The following is a 17,876-nucleotide window of genomic DNA, read 5'->3' as shown; positions in this document are numbered from 1 at the left end:
GCTAATTATTTTTGTTTTATCTGCCCCCCAACACACACACCTAAAACACCCGGGTGCAACGGGTAGTCTATAATATAAATAGAGAAATGGGCGCTAGCGGCTGTGTATGTCCATGAAAGTTTTAGGGCGAAGGTTATCACGTAAGTAAGTTTCCGGGAGAAGTTTTCTCATACTTCTCAGAATATGATATCTCACATTCGCAAACGGACACATTTTCCCCCTTTTTTCATTAAGTTTGAAAAAATTCTCTCCGTGCCGTCGTTTCCTGTGCTTGTTTGACTTTTTTTGTATGAATAAAGCGAAACTAATCGAACGCAAACGCTTGCCATTCCAGGCGGGATCATAGTGTTATTAGGTTTTGTTCAATGTTGGGGATCCCCTTCATATAGAGGCCATTGCTATTTGTTTGGACACTGCAAGAGTGCCCCTTTTTGAAGAGCTTATTTTACCAACAATAAAAAACGACCTTTTGTCTAATGTGCCTTCTTTGGAAATAAATAAATAAAACGACTGGTGCCTGGCCTTCCGGTCAGTTAGTATCGGTTCTGTAATTGGTCGCTGGTCAATGTAGAGAAACCCTTAATACTGAAACCATTACTATTTATTTGGATACTGCCATAGTGCCCCTTTTATTGGGGGAGCTGGTTTTCTCCACATTAAAACAACCTTCCTGGAAGTTTAAAAAGCAACACCAGTTCTGTAAGTCATCTTTTTGATTTACTACGTTTTATTTGAGCGCTTGCACTTTCGGTCGCGTCATGGCGTAGCGGTAATACGTCAGATTTATTACACTTTCATTTCTGTCTTAGCGTCCCGGGTTCTAACTTCCTGCTTACTACTACATTTATTTATTTATTTTGCCCAACACACACCCCAAAACACCCAAGTAACACTAACACCCAGGCTTGTACTGTTATACGAGTGATGTTTCAAAATTAAACTCTCTTAAAAAAAACAGCTTTTAAATTTGTAAAGACAGAACTAGTGGCATTAAATCTAGCACGTTTTATGCTGCAAAATTTATTTTTCTACATTGGCATCACCATTTTCAATGCAGGTATCACAGCCAGGGTCATCAGGTACGCACAACCTTATACTGCGGCTCTTCTAAAAATAAAGCCTTTATATTTTAACAAAAAATATTGAAGAGATACCTTCATTAAACTAAAATATGATGACTGGAGTCGCACCATGTAACAGTGTATCTTTTGTGCTTTTGAATGTATTTTTAGACATAGCCACTGCTATTCTCAATGCATTTTGCCAAATATAAAATGGGAGATATCTGCTTTATAGGCACCACAATGATGGGGTACATTTTGTTAGATACTGTCAGTATCTGCAACAGAGAGAAGACATAATAATGCATAGACTAAGCCAATATAAAAATGTAATTAGCAATCCCCTTTATTCAGATTCTTAAAATGTATTTCAGTTTATATATTGTTAAGTTTATACTTGTAATAACTAAATTAATATAGTTTAACATAAAATGGTAAAAATTCTGGACAATTTTTAGTGATGAAGACGATGTAAATGTTTAAAAAAATTTTAAGTATAGCTTTTCTGATTTAGTCGCCCGACCATTGTCTGGATTATTTTAGTTTTATTTCGTATTCATAATGACTGGGTATTAATATTTCAGAGTTCGAACACAAAATATGCAATGATATATAATTTCGATAGAAATGAATCTCTACCTTAAAATTATAAAATGGTATAATATAATAATAAAATGGTATAATAAAATTATAAAATGGTATAATAGTCTGATCATTGTTCCATAATCGTAACAAAAAGACCACAACTGTTGATGAAGCTACAATTAAATTTATCAGATTACCAATGTGTCCCTTTAAATATCTGTTCAAATTACGGTTATTTCTTCCTTCTTCAATTTCTTTGGTCTGCAGTTATTGTTCTTTTAGAGAGTGGGGAGTGTATTTTAACTATATTATTTAATTAAAATTCATTATTGAGATTAGTATTATTTATCAATTTATTTATTGCGAACTATTATCCTCACATTTCTTAGATGTTGTTTCACAAAATTTCGGCTAACTATTCGTCTTGCTCTCGTCAGCTGGTAACCGCGCTGGAATAGGAACTTCGAATGTGGTATTTTAGCTATCTCCACTTACTTTTATGATATGCGATACATTCTATACTTTAATGTTTTTTTTTTAATTTTCCACCCCCCCAACACACACACACACACACATATATATATATATATATATATATATACATACATACATGAATATCCCGCGTTTCATCCACTCTAGAATTCTTCAGGCTTCATAAGCCTGAAGAATACTAGAGTGGACGAAACGCGGAATATTCAGTGTAGCTAAATCGTCATATTTATTTTATAACTAACTAGCTCTACCTACGTATTTAGCACTGTTGAAGTAAATACGTAAAGTTTACGCATAAATTTTTACTTCCGTATATAAATTTTATGTGAGTAAATGAAGTAGTTATATATATACATACATACATATATATATATATATATATATATATATATATATATATATATATATATATATATATATATATATATATATATATATATATATATATATATATATATATAAAGTCATGGGGCCTGAACAAAGCTGGGACGATCTGCTAGTATATAAGTGCATTTTAACACATTCAATTACGCATCATTAGTCTTTTTCTTACTCAGTGACTTGCCCTTTATGCATGAATATATATATATATATATATATATATATATATATATATATATTTATGTATGTATGTAATTGTACAGAACTCAGAAAACCATTGCTACCGTTGGTTTCAATCCCAACATAAAGGGAACCAGTTAATGGTAACACATAAACGGGGTTCTCGTCAGCCATATTGTTTCTGTCCCAGGAAAAAAATTCCCAGGCCGGCATTTATTTTTTATATAATGATGTTCATTTTTATTTAACTACAGCTTATTCCTATCTCTGTATACTTTATTTTATTCTAATAGGAATTTTCTAATTTTTTTATTTTTTATTTAATGCTTTTTAGTAAATATGTACTGTTCTCTTTTTGCATGGTTTCCGGTCTGCTTTTCGTTAAATTTAGCTGGTGCAAGGGAAATAATTTATTTGTCTTATTAATTTCCCTTCCTTTTTCCGTTAAGGGGAGATAATCCATGTTTCAGGTGCATCCAAGAGAGGTAATTAATCTATCTTATTTATTTATTTTTTCCTTCTTTGTTTTAAATATTGTAAATAGTTGAGGGTAGGTGTGCAGGCTATTTAATTTCTAAGTATTTTACATACTTGTTGGTTTCTTTAAGGTAGTTATAATATTCTTTATTTTTATACTTACTTTTTTTACTTAATATTTATACTTACAATTTCCTAAATGTCCATTACACTTTAATAATTTATGCGTTAAGTTGACTGTATGTAGAGTAATCTTGAAGCAATTCCTATTAGCTGGGGGATTCGTTTATTGTTCGGTCCTCCCAGTTTATTAGTAGCGCTTGTCTCCTCTGCAAGCAGGCTTTGAAGGTATTCCTGCGTACGTTCAAACAAGTGTTTTGAGGGTCATTAATAGTCATATAATGTGGTATTTCTCCACATAACAAAGTTGGCACTATTTTGAGGCTGGTGAGTGTGCTGGTCTTCTCTCTATGATCCTCCATTTACGGCTAAATGGAGTCTCGTTGTATTTTAGCTGCCGTACTCGGGCGGCTAATGCTGTCTTTATCCTTGTTTTTGCCCTGAAGGAACTGTTGTGCATGTAAAATCTCTGCTTAAAGGCTCCTTTCGTCATACCTATGTATATTTCTGGTGGATCATTAGCCTGATGTGTGAGTGTCGCCTTGTATACGAGGGATTTCACCATGCATTTTCCCTCTAATGGGCAATCTTCCCTGGATCTTCAAGAGCAGCCCGCAATTTCTATTTTCATTGCGTTCCTTTGCGATGATCTTTTTTTATTGATGGAGTGGTGGAATAGCTGACCTTAATCATGTTTATGTTGAATAGTTTCTGCAACTTATGTTGTGGAGGGAAATTTCTGTCTAGCAGTTTCAGAAGTAGGTGTCCCACTCGTGTGTTTGAGTTGATGGAAAACGGAGGTGAGAACCAAATGATGTTCCGCCCCCTGTTGCGCTTGTCTTTTGTTAGCCGACGTTGGGTTGGCTGGTATTTAATGTTTTCCGTGAATCCGCTTTTTTGGAGCGCGTCATTGTAATATGGGGCTGCTTGGTTGAAGATGTCGGGGTTTGATGAGAGCGTGGAGATCCTTTTGCTTATATTGGCAACCATGTTTTTGAAAACTGTAGGGGGTGGCAGGGTCCTTTGTTTATGTACCGGAGAGTCTCATTGGGTTTGCGGAAGGGTATATGTGTCTTGTTATTTAGATTGAGAGTTGTGTCTAAGAAGTCTAATTCATGTAGGTTGGTGCTTATTGTTATTTTAAAACCTAGTTCATGAAATGTTTTGGTTAGATCTTTTCTAAGCTTATCTAGGCTAGTCCAGCGTGAGAGACAAAGGTCGTCGTCCCTAGACAGGCCGAATGTATGATCTGGGATTTTTTTGTTCAGAGTCCCTAGTAGGCATAGACCCACTAAGTCGCAGATGTCTACACTATCGAAGGCCCCCATTGTCACGTCAAATGGGTCTTCTAGGTTTGATTTTTTCCCAGGTTTTTCCTTCACAGAATAAGAGGGTTTGCCTAGCAAGCATGATGGTTTCTATTTCTATATTGCTAATAATTTGGTATTTTGGTGCAAAACTCAGTGTTTTTTCTAGTGTGTCTTTTGTACCTATTTAATATGCCTCCCCACGGGACAGGGTAAGACACCAGGGTCGTGTTTTAATGTGGAGAAAAGGTACAAAAATAAAAATTGTCTCAGTCGTGAAGGATTTCTCCTCCACCGAAAGAGAACAAGAAATAGAAGTGCAGCGTCTGAAGAACAGGTACTACACTTTGATCTTGTTTATATATTTTATTGAGAAAGAAAAAATTGAACATAAAAAACGTACAAAAAATTCAATTCAACAAAATTAGGCACAAGGCCCTACAAGAAATTGGGAGGGGGAGGGTACAGGGTCTTTTTGACTATGTAACAGATGAGACTTTGAAGTCTTACTCTTGACTGGCAACATTTACCAAAATACCTCAATCACTCTGTGGATCCTAATCTAACTAATAACCCCAGCGTTCAATGTAAAATTTAACTATGTACAATTTGTATATTCATTTCTGTATGTTGTGTGTGCATTTTTTTTTTTTTTTTTTTTTTTTTTTTGTGTGTGTGTATGTGTGAGAAAATAAAGTTCGATTTCATTAGAAAGAGTTCTTGAATTAATTGGCATAAAATGTTCGTGGAGTGGGAAAAAACTAATGAAAATGTTCATTTCAAAAATAAGGAAAATCTACTAATGTGTTGTTAGTAAGACCCCCCCCCTGTACTATTCTATGTGGCTAGATCCCCCACTGTTTTCCGGGGAACCGAAAACAAGCAGAGCATCCCTAATGGGGTTTGGGGAAGTCGCCTTAATGGAGGTGGGAGAAAATAAAGCAACGGATGGAGGGGGTAGGAAGGTGACCTCTGAGTAGGGGGATGATCGGGGGCATCAGAAAATAAAGATGAGGAGCAGGGGGGTTGGGCAGACTCAGAGGTTCTCTAATACCAAAAAATAAAATCAGGAACAGGATCTCATTTGTACCACCAGTCAAGAGTTACTTTACTGAACTTATAATGCTAACCTAGGCGGGATGGGTTCCGTAGGACCCAGCACCGCCCATGCCATGCCTAAGGAGGGAACACATATTGAAACTTGGCTCCTCGACGGATGCACAAACTAGTGCTGTGCACCCACCTCTTGTCAAATTCCACTCTAGGCAACCTCTTCCAATCGCATCTGATCTTTACTTTAAGCAAATGTTTAAAGTAAACGATCAGATCCCGATCAGGAACAGATGTCCCTTCGTGGACCAACTTGAGGCGCGCGATCCAAATGGTCATGCGCGCTACTGCTAGGATCGCCAGGAAAACCAAACTTTCCTCCCTGGGGAACGGCGGCTCCATGTTGTACACAAAAGTTCCTACGTCGAGATCGAGCAGACACTCGGCATCGATGCGAGCTGTTACCCCCTCGACGTACCTTAATAGGGGCTGTATCCGGCTGCAACTAAAAAACGCGTGCTCGATTGTTTCGGGCTCGCGTTCGTCACAGCACGGACAGAAGCGGCTGGTATGTTCTTTATACCGGAAAAGTACGTCGAAGAGGGGCAGCGCATTTCGGACCAGTCGCCAAGTCAGGGAGAATTCCGAGTTATTCAGAATCTCCCGTCCCGGCGCCCAACGCCATTGAGAACGGACAACCTCCATCGACCATCCCATCCGCCTACAAAGTGGATCCTTCGCGGTCCCCTCCACTAAATCCCGATACAGTTTCTTCCTTGGCTGATCGAGGACATTGGTCCCCGGCAAAGCTCTAAGAGCGGTTCGGCATTCGGAGAAGAACTTGGACTCCCCCTTCGGTCTACGACGACCTTCTACCGAAGGGTTGGGTTTGAGGTTGGGAAACGAGTTCTCAACCACAGGGACCCAAGGAGCGTCTCCTTCAAGCGAACGACCCAGGAAAGCCACTCTCTCGGCGTTTCTATGACACAAGAGACTGGGCTGACCCAGGCCTCCCTCGCTCGGATTTTGAACACAGACCTCTCTGCAGACATAATGCTTACCCTCGTTCCACAAAAGTGAATCGAGGCGCCCTTGTAAGCGGGTTAGTCGTTCTGCAGGGAGAGGAAGTACAGACAAACGGTAAAGGATGAGCGGAAAGACGTATGTAGCACACGCCTCCGCCCGACCCTTCAAGGACAATTTCCTTCCAATCCAAGTCTTTACTGACGATTTGACCTTAGACTGTACTTCCGACCAATTCTTTTCCAGCTGAAGTCCCGGTCCAAACCAGACACCGAGAATGCGGACCGGTCCATCGGTCCAGCTGAAAATACCTGGAAGCGAGTTTACCCCGGTCCAGGCCCCCAACCGCAGGCCAACAGACTTGCTACGGTTGAAGATGGCCCCTGTTACTTCTTCGTATCGAGCGAGCGCCTCGACCACCGCTTGAACGTCCGTGAGGCAAGACACGAACACGGTGACGTCATCGGCGAACGCGGAAACCCTGGCTCGTGTGCCTCCAGGGAGAGCTATTCCGCGAAGGACTGGTGTAGCCGCCTCGTCCCTTAACTTGCGAAGGAGGGGTTCCAACGCCAGGACATACAACAGAGGCGACAGCGGACAACCCTGTCGCACCGACCGAGAGACAGCGAATGACTCCGACAGCTTACCGTTGATCTGCACCGCTACCGTCGGCCTGTCATACAGAACAAAGATCCACTTGCGGAAGTCCGGATTAAATTCGGCGGCCTCTAGCACAGATCCTAGGAACCGATGGTCGACCCTATCGAATGCCTTGGACTGATCCAAACTGATCAGCGCGGCTTCGGCGTCGTCTTCTGTCCCCTCTATGATCGAGCGTATCAAGTGCAAATTGTCTTGAATCGATCTCCCCTTCACAGCATAAGTCTGGTCCGGTTCGATCAAGTCAGTAATGACAACCTGCAAGCGATTCGCAAGAATCTTTGCCAAAATCTTTAACTCTGTGTTTAGCAGAGTCAAGGGCCTAAAATCATCAAAGTTTTCCCTCCCACCATGCCGTTGACCTTTCCTCAGCAATGTGATCACACCTTTGGTCACCTGTCCAGGGATGGAACCCTGGGCAAACCAATGGTTGAACATATCCTTCAGAATAGGGACCAACATGGGCGACAGCCTCAAGTAAAACTCGTAGGGTAAACCATCAAGCCCCGGGGATTTGTTATAGCCGACCTGCTTCAACGCAGTAATGACCTCATGTTCAGTAATAAGACCATCACAGCTAGCCGCCCGAGCCGCCGTGAGGCGGGGCGAGTCAGCCAAATAGCTGCCAAACTCATCAACCCTGAGTCCGGGTAGTTGGGTGAAGCGCACCGATAGATGCTCCCGAAACCCCTCGCAGATCTCCCGAGTCGATACTAAGGGGTGTCCTTCCAGGTTATGTACTTTACGAATGTACCCATCCGAACCGCGCCTTAAAGCAGCCTTACGCTCAACAGCGTCAACATTCACAGCCTCGTTAGAAACTTTCTTTAACTTAGCCCTAACTACTTGACCTTCATACCGCTCGCTAGCCAAGCGGTTGAGATCTTGTTTAGCTAGTGCTAACTCTAGGGGGTCCCCCCCCTCCACCGCCCGGGTCAGCTTATCCTCTAAACGCTTCTTTGCCTTAGCCTTATCTATCGCGAGGCGTTGGCTATACTGGACAGAGAAGCGCCTAATTTTGGCCTTGAGACTAACCCACCACTTACTCCCTGTAACCGCCCCCACTAAAGCCCGCTGAATTAGCTCAGTGACCTTCAACCGGTAGTCCTCCAGCTCCAACAAGGTGCTGTTGAACTTCCAGTATCCGGCCAGTTTAGGCCTAGCGCTTAAGCTCAAACGGGCCATAACAAGTTTATGGTCCGAGTGTCCTAGCAAGTGGAACGTGGGGCAAGATAGGAAGTCTACATCGCCTCTTCTAACTAACATCCGATCCAAGTAAGTGCTTGGATGGGAAGGCACTACAGGATGCCACGTCCACATCTCCCGCCCCGGATGATCCAGACGAAATCTGTCGACGAGATCGCACGAGGCCATCAGGTCAGACAGACTGCTGTCCCACCACGCCGACCCGCTAGTCCCCCCGACCTTATCTATTTTGGGATCAAGGATTGCATTCCAATCCCCCATTAAAACTAACCGTTCCGGATCCACTAAGAAGCCCTCCAACCGTCGAAAAAAGGTTGCCCTCTCTACAGCAGCATTGGGAGCATAAACAGCAACAATCCGAAAAACACTACAATTAACAGCAACATCAACAACAAGCGCCCGCCCGTCCTCGCCTGCGTGAACAACATTCACCGACGCTGACAGGGTGCGACTCACTAGCAAGGAGATTCCACGACTATAGGTATTGCCATATGCTGAGTAGACATCGTAATCGTTTACCAGCACCTGACAATCCGCGTCACAAACAAAGTGGGTCTCCTGGATAGCGGCAATATCTACCTTGAGGGACACCAAGTCTCTCACAACGCGCGAGGCCCTGCTTCGACACCTGATGCCCCTCACATTCAATGTAGCCAAGTTCAAAGACATGATCACTTACCTCAAGCACTGTCACAGACGGGTCTGAAATCCTGGGCAGTGAGGACATGGCAGGCCTGGCCAAGGCTGCCGGTAAGTAAATCCGATGAAGGTGATCCATCCTTGGCCACGCCCCCCACGTCCAGGGGGAAGGTTAGTTTGAGTGCCCTGTATAGCGATGGGTGTACATACATGGGGATTCTACCCTCACATTTAAAGAAAATGTTGGTCAGTGAAGGATGGTCCCTATCCACCAGCTGCTGGCCTGGGATCGCATTCTTCGCTGCCTTAATCATTGCCCACATTCCTCCAGTCCTACCGTCCTTGTTGACCCTAACGAAAGTGGTCAACAAGGGAGCGTCCTTGAATTTAGTGGGGTCTGTTACTAGGTCTCCACCGACTTTTTCAAAGTTTTTGAGTTTATTGTACCGGACCTTCTGTTGTCCTTTAAGGTCCGGAGCCGGTTGGAGAGGGTCTGTTTCACAAATCCTGCTTCCTGGCAGAAAGGGGAGCTTTTTGGTCCGTTCAGTGCGGACTTTGGGAGTGGGGGAGGGGACCTCTTTTGGTTGATGGGGAGGCTGAGCGCTTGGGGAGGGGGTAGCCTGCTCGTTTTCTTCTTTTTTGCTCCTGTCACGGGATGAGGGGCGGGAAGAGTTTCTTGGGGCCTTTATAGGAGAGGGGGAAGGTTGTTCGGGTTGCTGGGGTGTTGGGATCACAGGGGGCTCATCCTGTGTTGTTGTTGCGAGGGAGTCCTTCTCAGTCTCAGTGGGGGTAGGAGGGTTTGCGCGTGTCTTGCGGCTTTTCCTCCTCCTGGCCCTCCTGATCTCTGTTGCGCTCAGGGCCATAGAGACTGTTGTTGTCTCTTCCTCTGCCTCTGACGCGGCCTCCTCCTCAGATTCTGGTAGTTTCCTCTTGTTTGAGGAGGAGGGTGTCTGTGTGTCCATTTTCTCCGTCTCGCTCTTCGGTTGTTCTTGGTCTTGGGTGACTGTCTGCAAGGATGGCTGTTTGTTGATCTTGCCTTTCTTTACGACCGTCACCCAGCCTGTCGGTGCCTCTGGAGGATTTGCGGCCGGCGCGGGAGCAGCGGCTTGATTTGTTGTCACGCTTGTTCCCGCCGCTTTTGTGGGCTTCTTCCCTCCCTTCCTCTTTGGACAGTCCTTCGCCATATGCCCTTGTTGTGTGCACAGCCAGCAATGAGGCCTCCTCCCTTCCACTATAAGGGAGAGTGTCCACTCTCCGAACTTGAGTGTGGCTGGGATGGCGTAGAATCCAGCCTTGTCCAGGACCATCTGTACTTTGTAGTCCCCGGTCATGATGTTTCTTAATCCGCGGACCGGGGTGACTTCCTCTACGTCTCCATACTGGCTTAGGATAGCCCCCAGTTGTTTGGCCTCCATATAGCAGGGGACGTTTAGAGCAGAAACATTTGCTCTCCTCTTGTTCATATAGATGGGTTGGAGCTTTATGTTCCTGCTCTGATGGCAGGTCCTGGACAGCCTGACTGCGTCTTCGGAGGTGGGGAGCAGAACATCCCACTGTGCGTAACTCCTTCTACAGATGTAGTTGGCGGGAATGTTCTGCTCCAGCAACACGTTCATCATGGTGTCCTTGTTGACGCCCGTCAGACCCCTTGTCTTGGTGTCTGAAGTTATCAGCGAGAGCACTCTTTTCTCCAGAACTTCCACTTGACCCGGGAGGGGTTGGATGTTGTTCCCCTGGGTATACTCCTTGTAAGTGGAGTCGAAGAGTGCTCTGTAGTCTTCGGGCGTCAACTTCCCTTGCTGCTCTTTGGGGCCCCATGCCGGTCCTCCATCCTGGTGGGTGTCAGCTGGACTCGGGTTGGGGGGCGTAGCTGGTGTTGTGGGGCTCTCCATTGTCATGGGCATTTTTGGTTTCGGAACGGGGCCGTTACCAGGCAAAGTAGGCCATTGTGTCTTTGGCGTTGTTTCGTCCTGGCTTGGTTTGCTCTCCGGGCCGCTCCCCTTTCTTATTTTCTTCCTTTGCTGGGTGGCTGTCCCCTTGGGGGATGGAGGTGTCTCCCCTTCTTGTGCCGTGTTCCCAGCTGGAGCCTTGGTGGGTACTGTCAAGGGTGTCTCTCCTTCCAACTTGCTTTTGTTACCACTGGCCGGAGAGTCACCCCTTTTCCGTATTTGGTCCTCTTGGGGAGTGTTGGGGGGCCAATCACTGTCTTCCCCGCCGAATAGTGAGCAGATGGAGGCTATTACGTCTTCATCCAGCACCTCGGTTTGGTCCGCGGTGCTGTTTTCCTCCTTTTCTGTTGGGGAGTCGCCCTTTGGGGGAGCGGGGGATGGGTTCCCCGGTCTTCCTCCCTTGGTTCTGCCGTCCTGGGGTGCAGCTGGTTGGCTGGGTTCTGCACTTTCCCCAGCTAGTGACTTAACGGCAGCTTTTTCCGCTGGGTTGCCCTCGTGGGGAGCGGTTGCAGGTGCTTTTCGGGGGGTCGCCGCGGGCTGCGGCCCTACCCTCCCGCTTTCTTCCAAGGTCGCCGCGCGCCGGGGCCCTACCTTGTTTCCTGGCGCCGTCTCGCCGGGAGATGCATCAGCTCCCTCACATAGGGAGTCGTTAGCAGTTGAGATGCTGCGCATTTGGGGTGACGTACCCCTCCTGCCTGGCATCGTGGCGGTTGCACTGGCCGCTGGCGCGGACCAAAGTGTAGTGGGGGAAAAGAAAACCCAGGGGAATGGAGGGGGAGGAGCGGACTTTGAAGAAATTAGAGTTTTTGACTTCCCCTCACGGGGATGTCGGGTTAGCAGCTCAGATCCCCCCGCGAGGGGGGAGAGCAGAGAAGAAAGACGCAGTGGGTGCTAGCGGGTCAAAGTGCCGCGTCGCAATTAAGAGAGAGAGGGGATAGGCATCCCTGCCCACAGAGGGGAGCAGAAACGAAGCACCCGCCCTACCCCACGTCACCCTACCCACTAACTTACCCCAACGGAAGCGAGAAAGAGAACCCTGTCTGCTCGATCCACTGGGAGAGCAGCGAAGATAGACAAAGTTTGGGCCTGGCAGGTCAGAGTGCTGCTCAGGCAATTAAGTGTTGAGAAATTAGACCATCCCAGTCTCGAGAAGTGAGACCGAAACGAAGAAAAAACAACATGCAAAAACAACAAATGAAAAAAGCAGGTCTCAACTACCAGCGATAGTGGTGTTGGTCCCGAGATTCCAGTCTCCCAAAAGAGGGGATCGGTTTCCGGGTCCAAGCTCCCACAAATGTGGAGTCGGTCCTCTAGGTCCTGACTCCCCAAAGGAGGGGGTCGGTCCTTGCTAACAAAAGTTAGTAAGAAAAAACACCTTAACCTAGCCCGAAAGCCCGGTGGTGGGTCAAGTTTAGTAACTGAGGGAACAGATACTACACTTTGATCTTGTTTATATATTTTATTGAGAAAGAAAAAATTGAACATAAAAAACGTACAAAAAATTCAATTCAACAAAATTAGGCACAAGGCCCTACAAGAAATTGGGAGGGGGAGGGTACAGGGTCTTTTTGACTATGTAACAGATGAGACTTTGAAGTCTTACTCTTGACTGGCAACATTTACCAAAATACCTCAATCACTCTGTGGATCCTAATCTAACTAATAACCCCAGCGTTCAATGTAAAATTTAACTATGTACAATTTGTATATTCATTTCTGTATGTTGTGTGTGCATTTTTTTTTTTTTTTTTTTTTTTTTTTTTTTTTTTTTTTTTGTGTGTGTGTGTATGTGTGAGAAAATAAAGTTCGATTTCATTAGAAAGAATTCTTGAATTAATTGGCATAAAATGTTCGTGGAGTGGGAAAAAACTAATGAAAATGTGCATTTCAAAAATAAGGAAAAAACTACTAATGTGTTGTTAGTAAGACCCCCCTGTACTATTCTATGTGGCTAGATCCCCCACTGTTTTCCGGGGAACCGAAAACAAGCAGAGCATCCCTAATGGGGTTTGGGGAAGTCGCCTTAATGGAGGTGGGAGAAAATAAAGCAACGGATGGAGGGGGTAGGAAGGTGACCTCTGAGTAGGGGGATGACCGGGAGCATCAGAAAATAAAGATGAGGAGCAGGGGGGTTGGGCAGACTCAGAGGTTCTCTAATACCAAAAAGTAAAATCAGGAACAGGATCTCATTTGTACCACCAGTCAAGAGTTACTTTACTGAACTTATAATGCTAACCTAGGCGGGATGGGTTCCGTAGGACCCAGCACCGCCCATGCCATGCCTAAGGAGGGAACACGTATTGAAACTTGGCTCCTCGACGGATGCACAAACTAGTGCTGTGCACCCACCTCTTGTCAAATTCCACTCTAGGCAACCTCTTCCAATCGCATCTGATCTTTACTTTAAGCAAATGTTTAAAGTAAACGATCAGATCCCGATCAGGAACAGATGTCCCTTCGTGGACCAACTTGAGGCGCGCGATCCAAATGGTCATGCGCGCTACTGCTAGGATCGCCAGGAAAACCAAACTTTCCTCCCTGGGGAACGGCGGCTCCATGTTGTACACAAAAGTTCCTACGTCGAGATCGAGCAGACACTCGGCATCGATGCGAGCTGTTACCCCCTCGACGTACCTTAATAGGGGCTGTATCCGGCTGCAACTAAAAAATGCGTGCTCGATTGTTTCGGGCTCGCGTTCGTCACAGCACGGACAGAAGCGGCTGGTATGTTCTTTATACCGGAAAAGTACGTCGAAGAGGGGCAGCGCATTTCGGACCAGTCGCCAAGTCAGGGAGAATTCCGAGTTATTCAGAATCTCCCGTCCCGGCGCCCAACACCATTGAGAACGGACAACCTCCATCGACCATCCCATCCGCCTACAAAGTGGATCCTTCGCGGTCCCCTCCACTAAATCCCGATACAGTTTCTTCCTTGGCTGATCGAGGACATTGGTCCCCGGCAAAGCTCTAAGAGCGGTTCGGCATTCGGAGAAGAACTTGGACTCCCCCTTCGGTCTACGACGACCTTCTACCGAAGGGTTGGGTTTGAGATTGGGAAACGAGTTCTCAACCACAGGGACCCAAGGAGCGTCTCCTTCAAGCGAACGACCCAGGAAAGCCAATCTCTCGGCGTTTCTATGACACAAGAGACTGGGCTGACCCAGGCCTCCCTCGCTCGGATTTTGAACACAGACCTCTCTGCAGACATAATGCTTACCCTCGTTCCACAAAAGTGAATCGAGGCGCCCTTGTAAGCGGGTTAGTCGTTCTGCAGGGAGAGGAAGTACAGACAAACGGTAAAGGATGAGCGGAAAGACGTATGTAGCACACGCCTCCGCCCGACCCTTCAAGGACAATTTCCTTCCAATCCAAGTCTTTACTGACGATTTGACCTTAGACTGTACTTCCGACCAATTCTTTTCCAGCTGAAGTCCCGGTCCAAACCAGACACCGAGAATGCGGACCGGTCCATCGGTCCAGCTGAAAATACCTCGAAGCGAGTTTACCCCGGTCCAGGCCCCCAACCGCAGGCCAACAGACTTGCTACGGTTGAAGATGGCCCCTGTTACTTCTTCGTATCGAGCGAGCGCCTCGACCACCGCTTGAACGTCCGTGAGGCAAGACACGAACACGGTGACGTCATCGGCGAACGCGGAAACCCTGGCTCGTGTGCCTCCAGGGAGAGCTATTCCGCGCAGGACTGGTGTAGCCGCCTCGTCCCTTAACTTGCGAAGGAGGGGTTCCAACGCCAGGACATACAACAGAGGCGACAGCGGACAACCCTGTCGCACCGACCGAGAGACAGCGAATGACTCCGACAGCTTACCGTTGATCTGCACCGCTACCGTCGGCCTGTCATACAGAACAAAGATCCACTTGCGGAAGTCCGGATTAAATCCGGCGGCCTCTAGCACAGATCCTAGGAACCGATGGTCGACCCTATCGAATGCCTTGGACTGATCCAAACTGATCAGCGCGGCTTCGGCGTCGTCTTCTGTCCCCTCTATGATCGAGCGTATCAAGTGCAAATTGTCTTGAATCGATCTCCCCTTCACAGCATAAGTCTGGTCCGGTTCGATCAAGTCAGTGATGACAACCTGCAAGCGATTCGCAAGAATCTTTGCCAAAATCTTTAACTCTGTGTTTAGCAGAGTCAAGGGCCTAAAATCATCAAAGTTTTCCCTCCCACCATGCCGTTGACCTTTCCTCAGCAATGTGATCACACCTTTGGTCACCTGTCCAGGGATGGAACCCTGGGCAAACCAATGGTTGAACATATCCTTCAGAATAGGGACCAACATGGGCGACAGCCTCAAGTAAAACTCGTAGGGTAGACCATCAAGCCCCGGGGATTTGTTATAGCCGACCTGCTTCAACGCAGTAATGACCTCATGTTCAGTAATAAGACCATCACAGCTAGCCGCCCGAGCCGCCGTGAGGCGGGGCGAGTCAGCCAAATAGCTGCCAAACTCATCAACCCTGAGTCCGGGTAGTTGGGTGAAGCGCACCGATAGATGCTCCCGAAACCCCTCGCAGATCTCCCGAGTCGATACTAAGGGGTGTCCTTCCAGGTTATGTACTTTACGAATGTACCCATCCGAACCGCGCCTTAAAGCAGCCTTACGCTCAACAGCGTCAACATTCACAGCCTCGTTAGAAACTTTGTTTAACCTAGCCCTAACTACTTGACCTTCATACCGCTCGCTAGCCAAGCGGTTGAGATCTTGTTTAGCTAGTGCTAACTCTAGGGGGTCTCCCCCCTCCACCGCCCGGGTCAGCTTATCCTCTAAACGCTTCTTTGCCTTAGCCTTATCTATCGCGAGGCGTTGGCTATACTGGACAGAGAAGCGCCTAATTTTGGCCTTGAGACTAACCCACCACTTACTCCCTGTAACCGCCCCCACTAAAGCCCGCTGAATTAGCTCAGTGACCTTCAACCGGTAGTCCTCCAGCTCCAACAAGGTGCTGTTGAACTTCCAGTATCCGGCCAGTTTAGGCCTAGCACTTAAGCTCAAACGGGCCATAACAAGTTTATGGTCCGAGTGTCCTAGCAAGTGGAACGTGGGGCAAGATAGGAAGTCTACATCGCCTCTTCTAACTAACATCCGATCCAAGTAAGTGCTTGGATGGGAAGGCACTACAGGATGCCACGTCCACATCTCCCGCCCAGGATGATCCAGACGAAATCTGTCGACGAGATCGCACGAGGCCATCAGGTCAGACAGACTGCTGTCACACCACGCCGACCCGCTAGTCCCCCCGACCTTATCTATTTTGGGATCAAGGATTGCATTCCAATCCCCCATTAAAACTAACCGTTCCGGATCCACTAAGAAGCCCTCCAACCGTCGAAAAAAGGTTGCCCTCTCTACAGCAGCATTGGGAGCATAAACAGCAACAATCCGAAAAACACTACAATTAACAGCAACATCAACAACAAGCGCCCGCCCGTCCTCGCCTGCGTGAACAACATTCACCGACGCTGACAGGGTGCGACTCACTAGCAAGGAGATTCCACGACTATAGGTATTGCCATATGCTGAGTAGACATCGTAATCGTTTACCAACACCTGACAATCCCCGTCACAAACAAAGTGGGTCTCCTGGATAGCGGCAATATCTACCTTGAGGGACACCAAGTCTCTCACAACGCGCGAGGCCTTGCTTCGACACCTGATGCCCCTCACATTCAATGTAGCCAAGTTCAAAGACATGATCACTTACCTCAAGCACTGTCACAGACGGGTCTGAAATCCTGGGCAGTGAGGACATGGCAGGCCTGGCCAAGGCTGCCGGTAAGTAAATCCGATGAAGGTGATCCATCCTTGGCCACGCCCCCCACGTCCAGGGGGAAGGTTAGTTTGAGTGCCCTGTATAGCGATGGGTGTACATACATGGGGATTCTACCCTCACATTTAAAGAAAATGTTGGTCAGTGAAGGATGGTCCCTATCCACCAGCTGCTGGCCTGGGATCGCATTCTTCGCTGCCTTAATCATTGCCCACATTCCTCCAGTCCTACCGTCCTTGTTGACCCTAACGAAAGTGGTCAACAAGGGAGCGTCCTTGAATTTAGTGGGGTCTGTTACTAGGTCTCCACCGACTTTTTCAAAGTTTTTGAGTTTATTGTACCGGACCTTCTGTTGTCCTTTAAGGTCCGGAGCCGGTTGGAGAGGGTCTGTTTCACAAATCCTGCTTCCTGGCAGGAAGGGGAGCTTTTTGGTCCGTTCAGTGCGGACTTTGGGAGTGGGGGAGGGGACCTCTTTTTGTTGATGGGGAGGCTGAGCGCTTGGGGAGGGGGTAGCCTGCTCGTTTTCTTCTTTTTGGCTCCTGTCACGGGATGAGGGGCGGGAAGAGTTTCTTGGGGCCTTTATAGGAGAGGGGGAAGGTTGTTCGGGTTGCTGGGGTGTTGGGATCACAGGGGGCTCATCCTGTGTTGTTGTTGCGAGGGAGTCCTTCTCAGTCTCAGTGGGGGTAGGAGGGTTTGCGCGTGTCTTGCGGCTTTTCCTCCTCCTGGCCCTCCTGATCTCTGTTGCGCTCAGGGCCATAGAGACTGTTGTCTCTTCCTCTGCCTCTGACGCGGCCTCCTCCTCAGATTCTGGTAGTTTCCTCTTGTTTGAGGAGGAGGGTGTCTGTGTGTCCATTTTCTCCGTCTCGCTCTTCGGTTGTTCTTGGTCTTGGGTGACTGTCTGCAAGGATGGCTGTTTGTTGATCTTGCCTTTCTTTACGACCGTCACCCAGCCTGTC

Source organism: Euprymna scolopes, chromosome 31 (genome assembly GCF_053919585.1).
Source record: "Euprymna scolopes isolate OS-2025 chromosome 31, ASM5391958v1, whole genome shotgun sequence".
NCBI lineage: Eukaryota > Metazoa > Mollusca > Cephalopoda > Sepiida > Sepiolidae > Euprymna > Euprymna scolopes.
The sequence above is the reverse complement of the archived record's forward strand: the minus strand, read 5'-3'. Positions refer to the sequence as shown.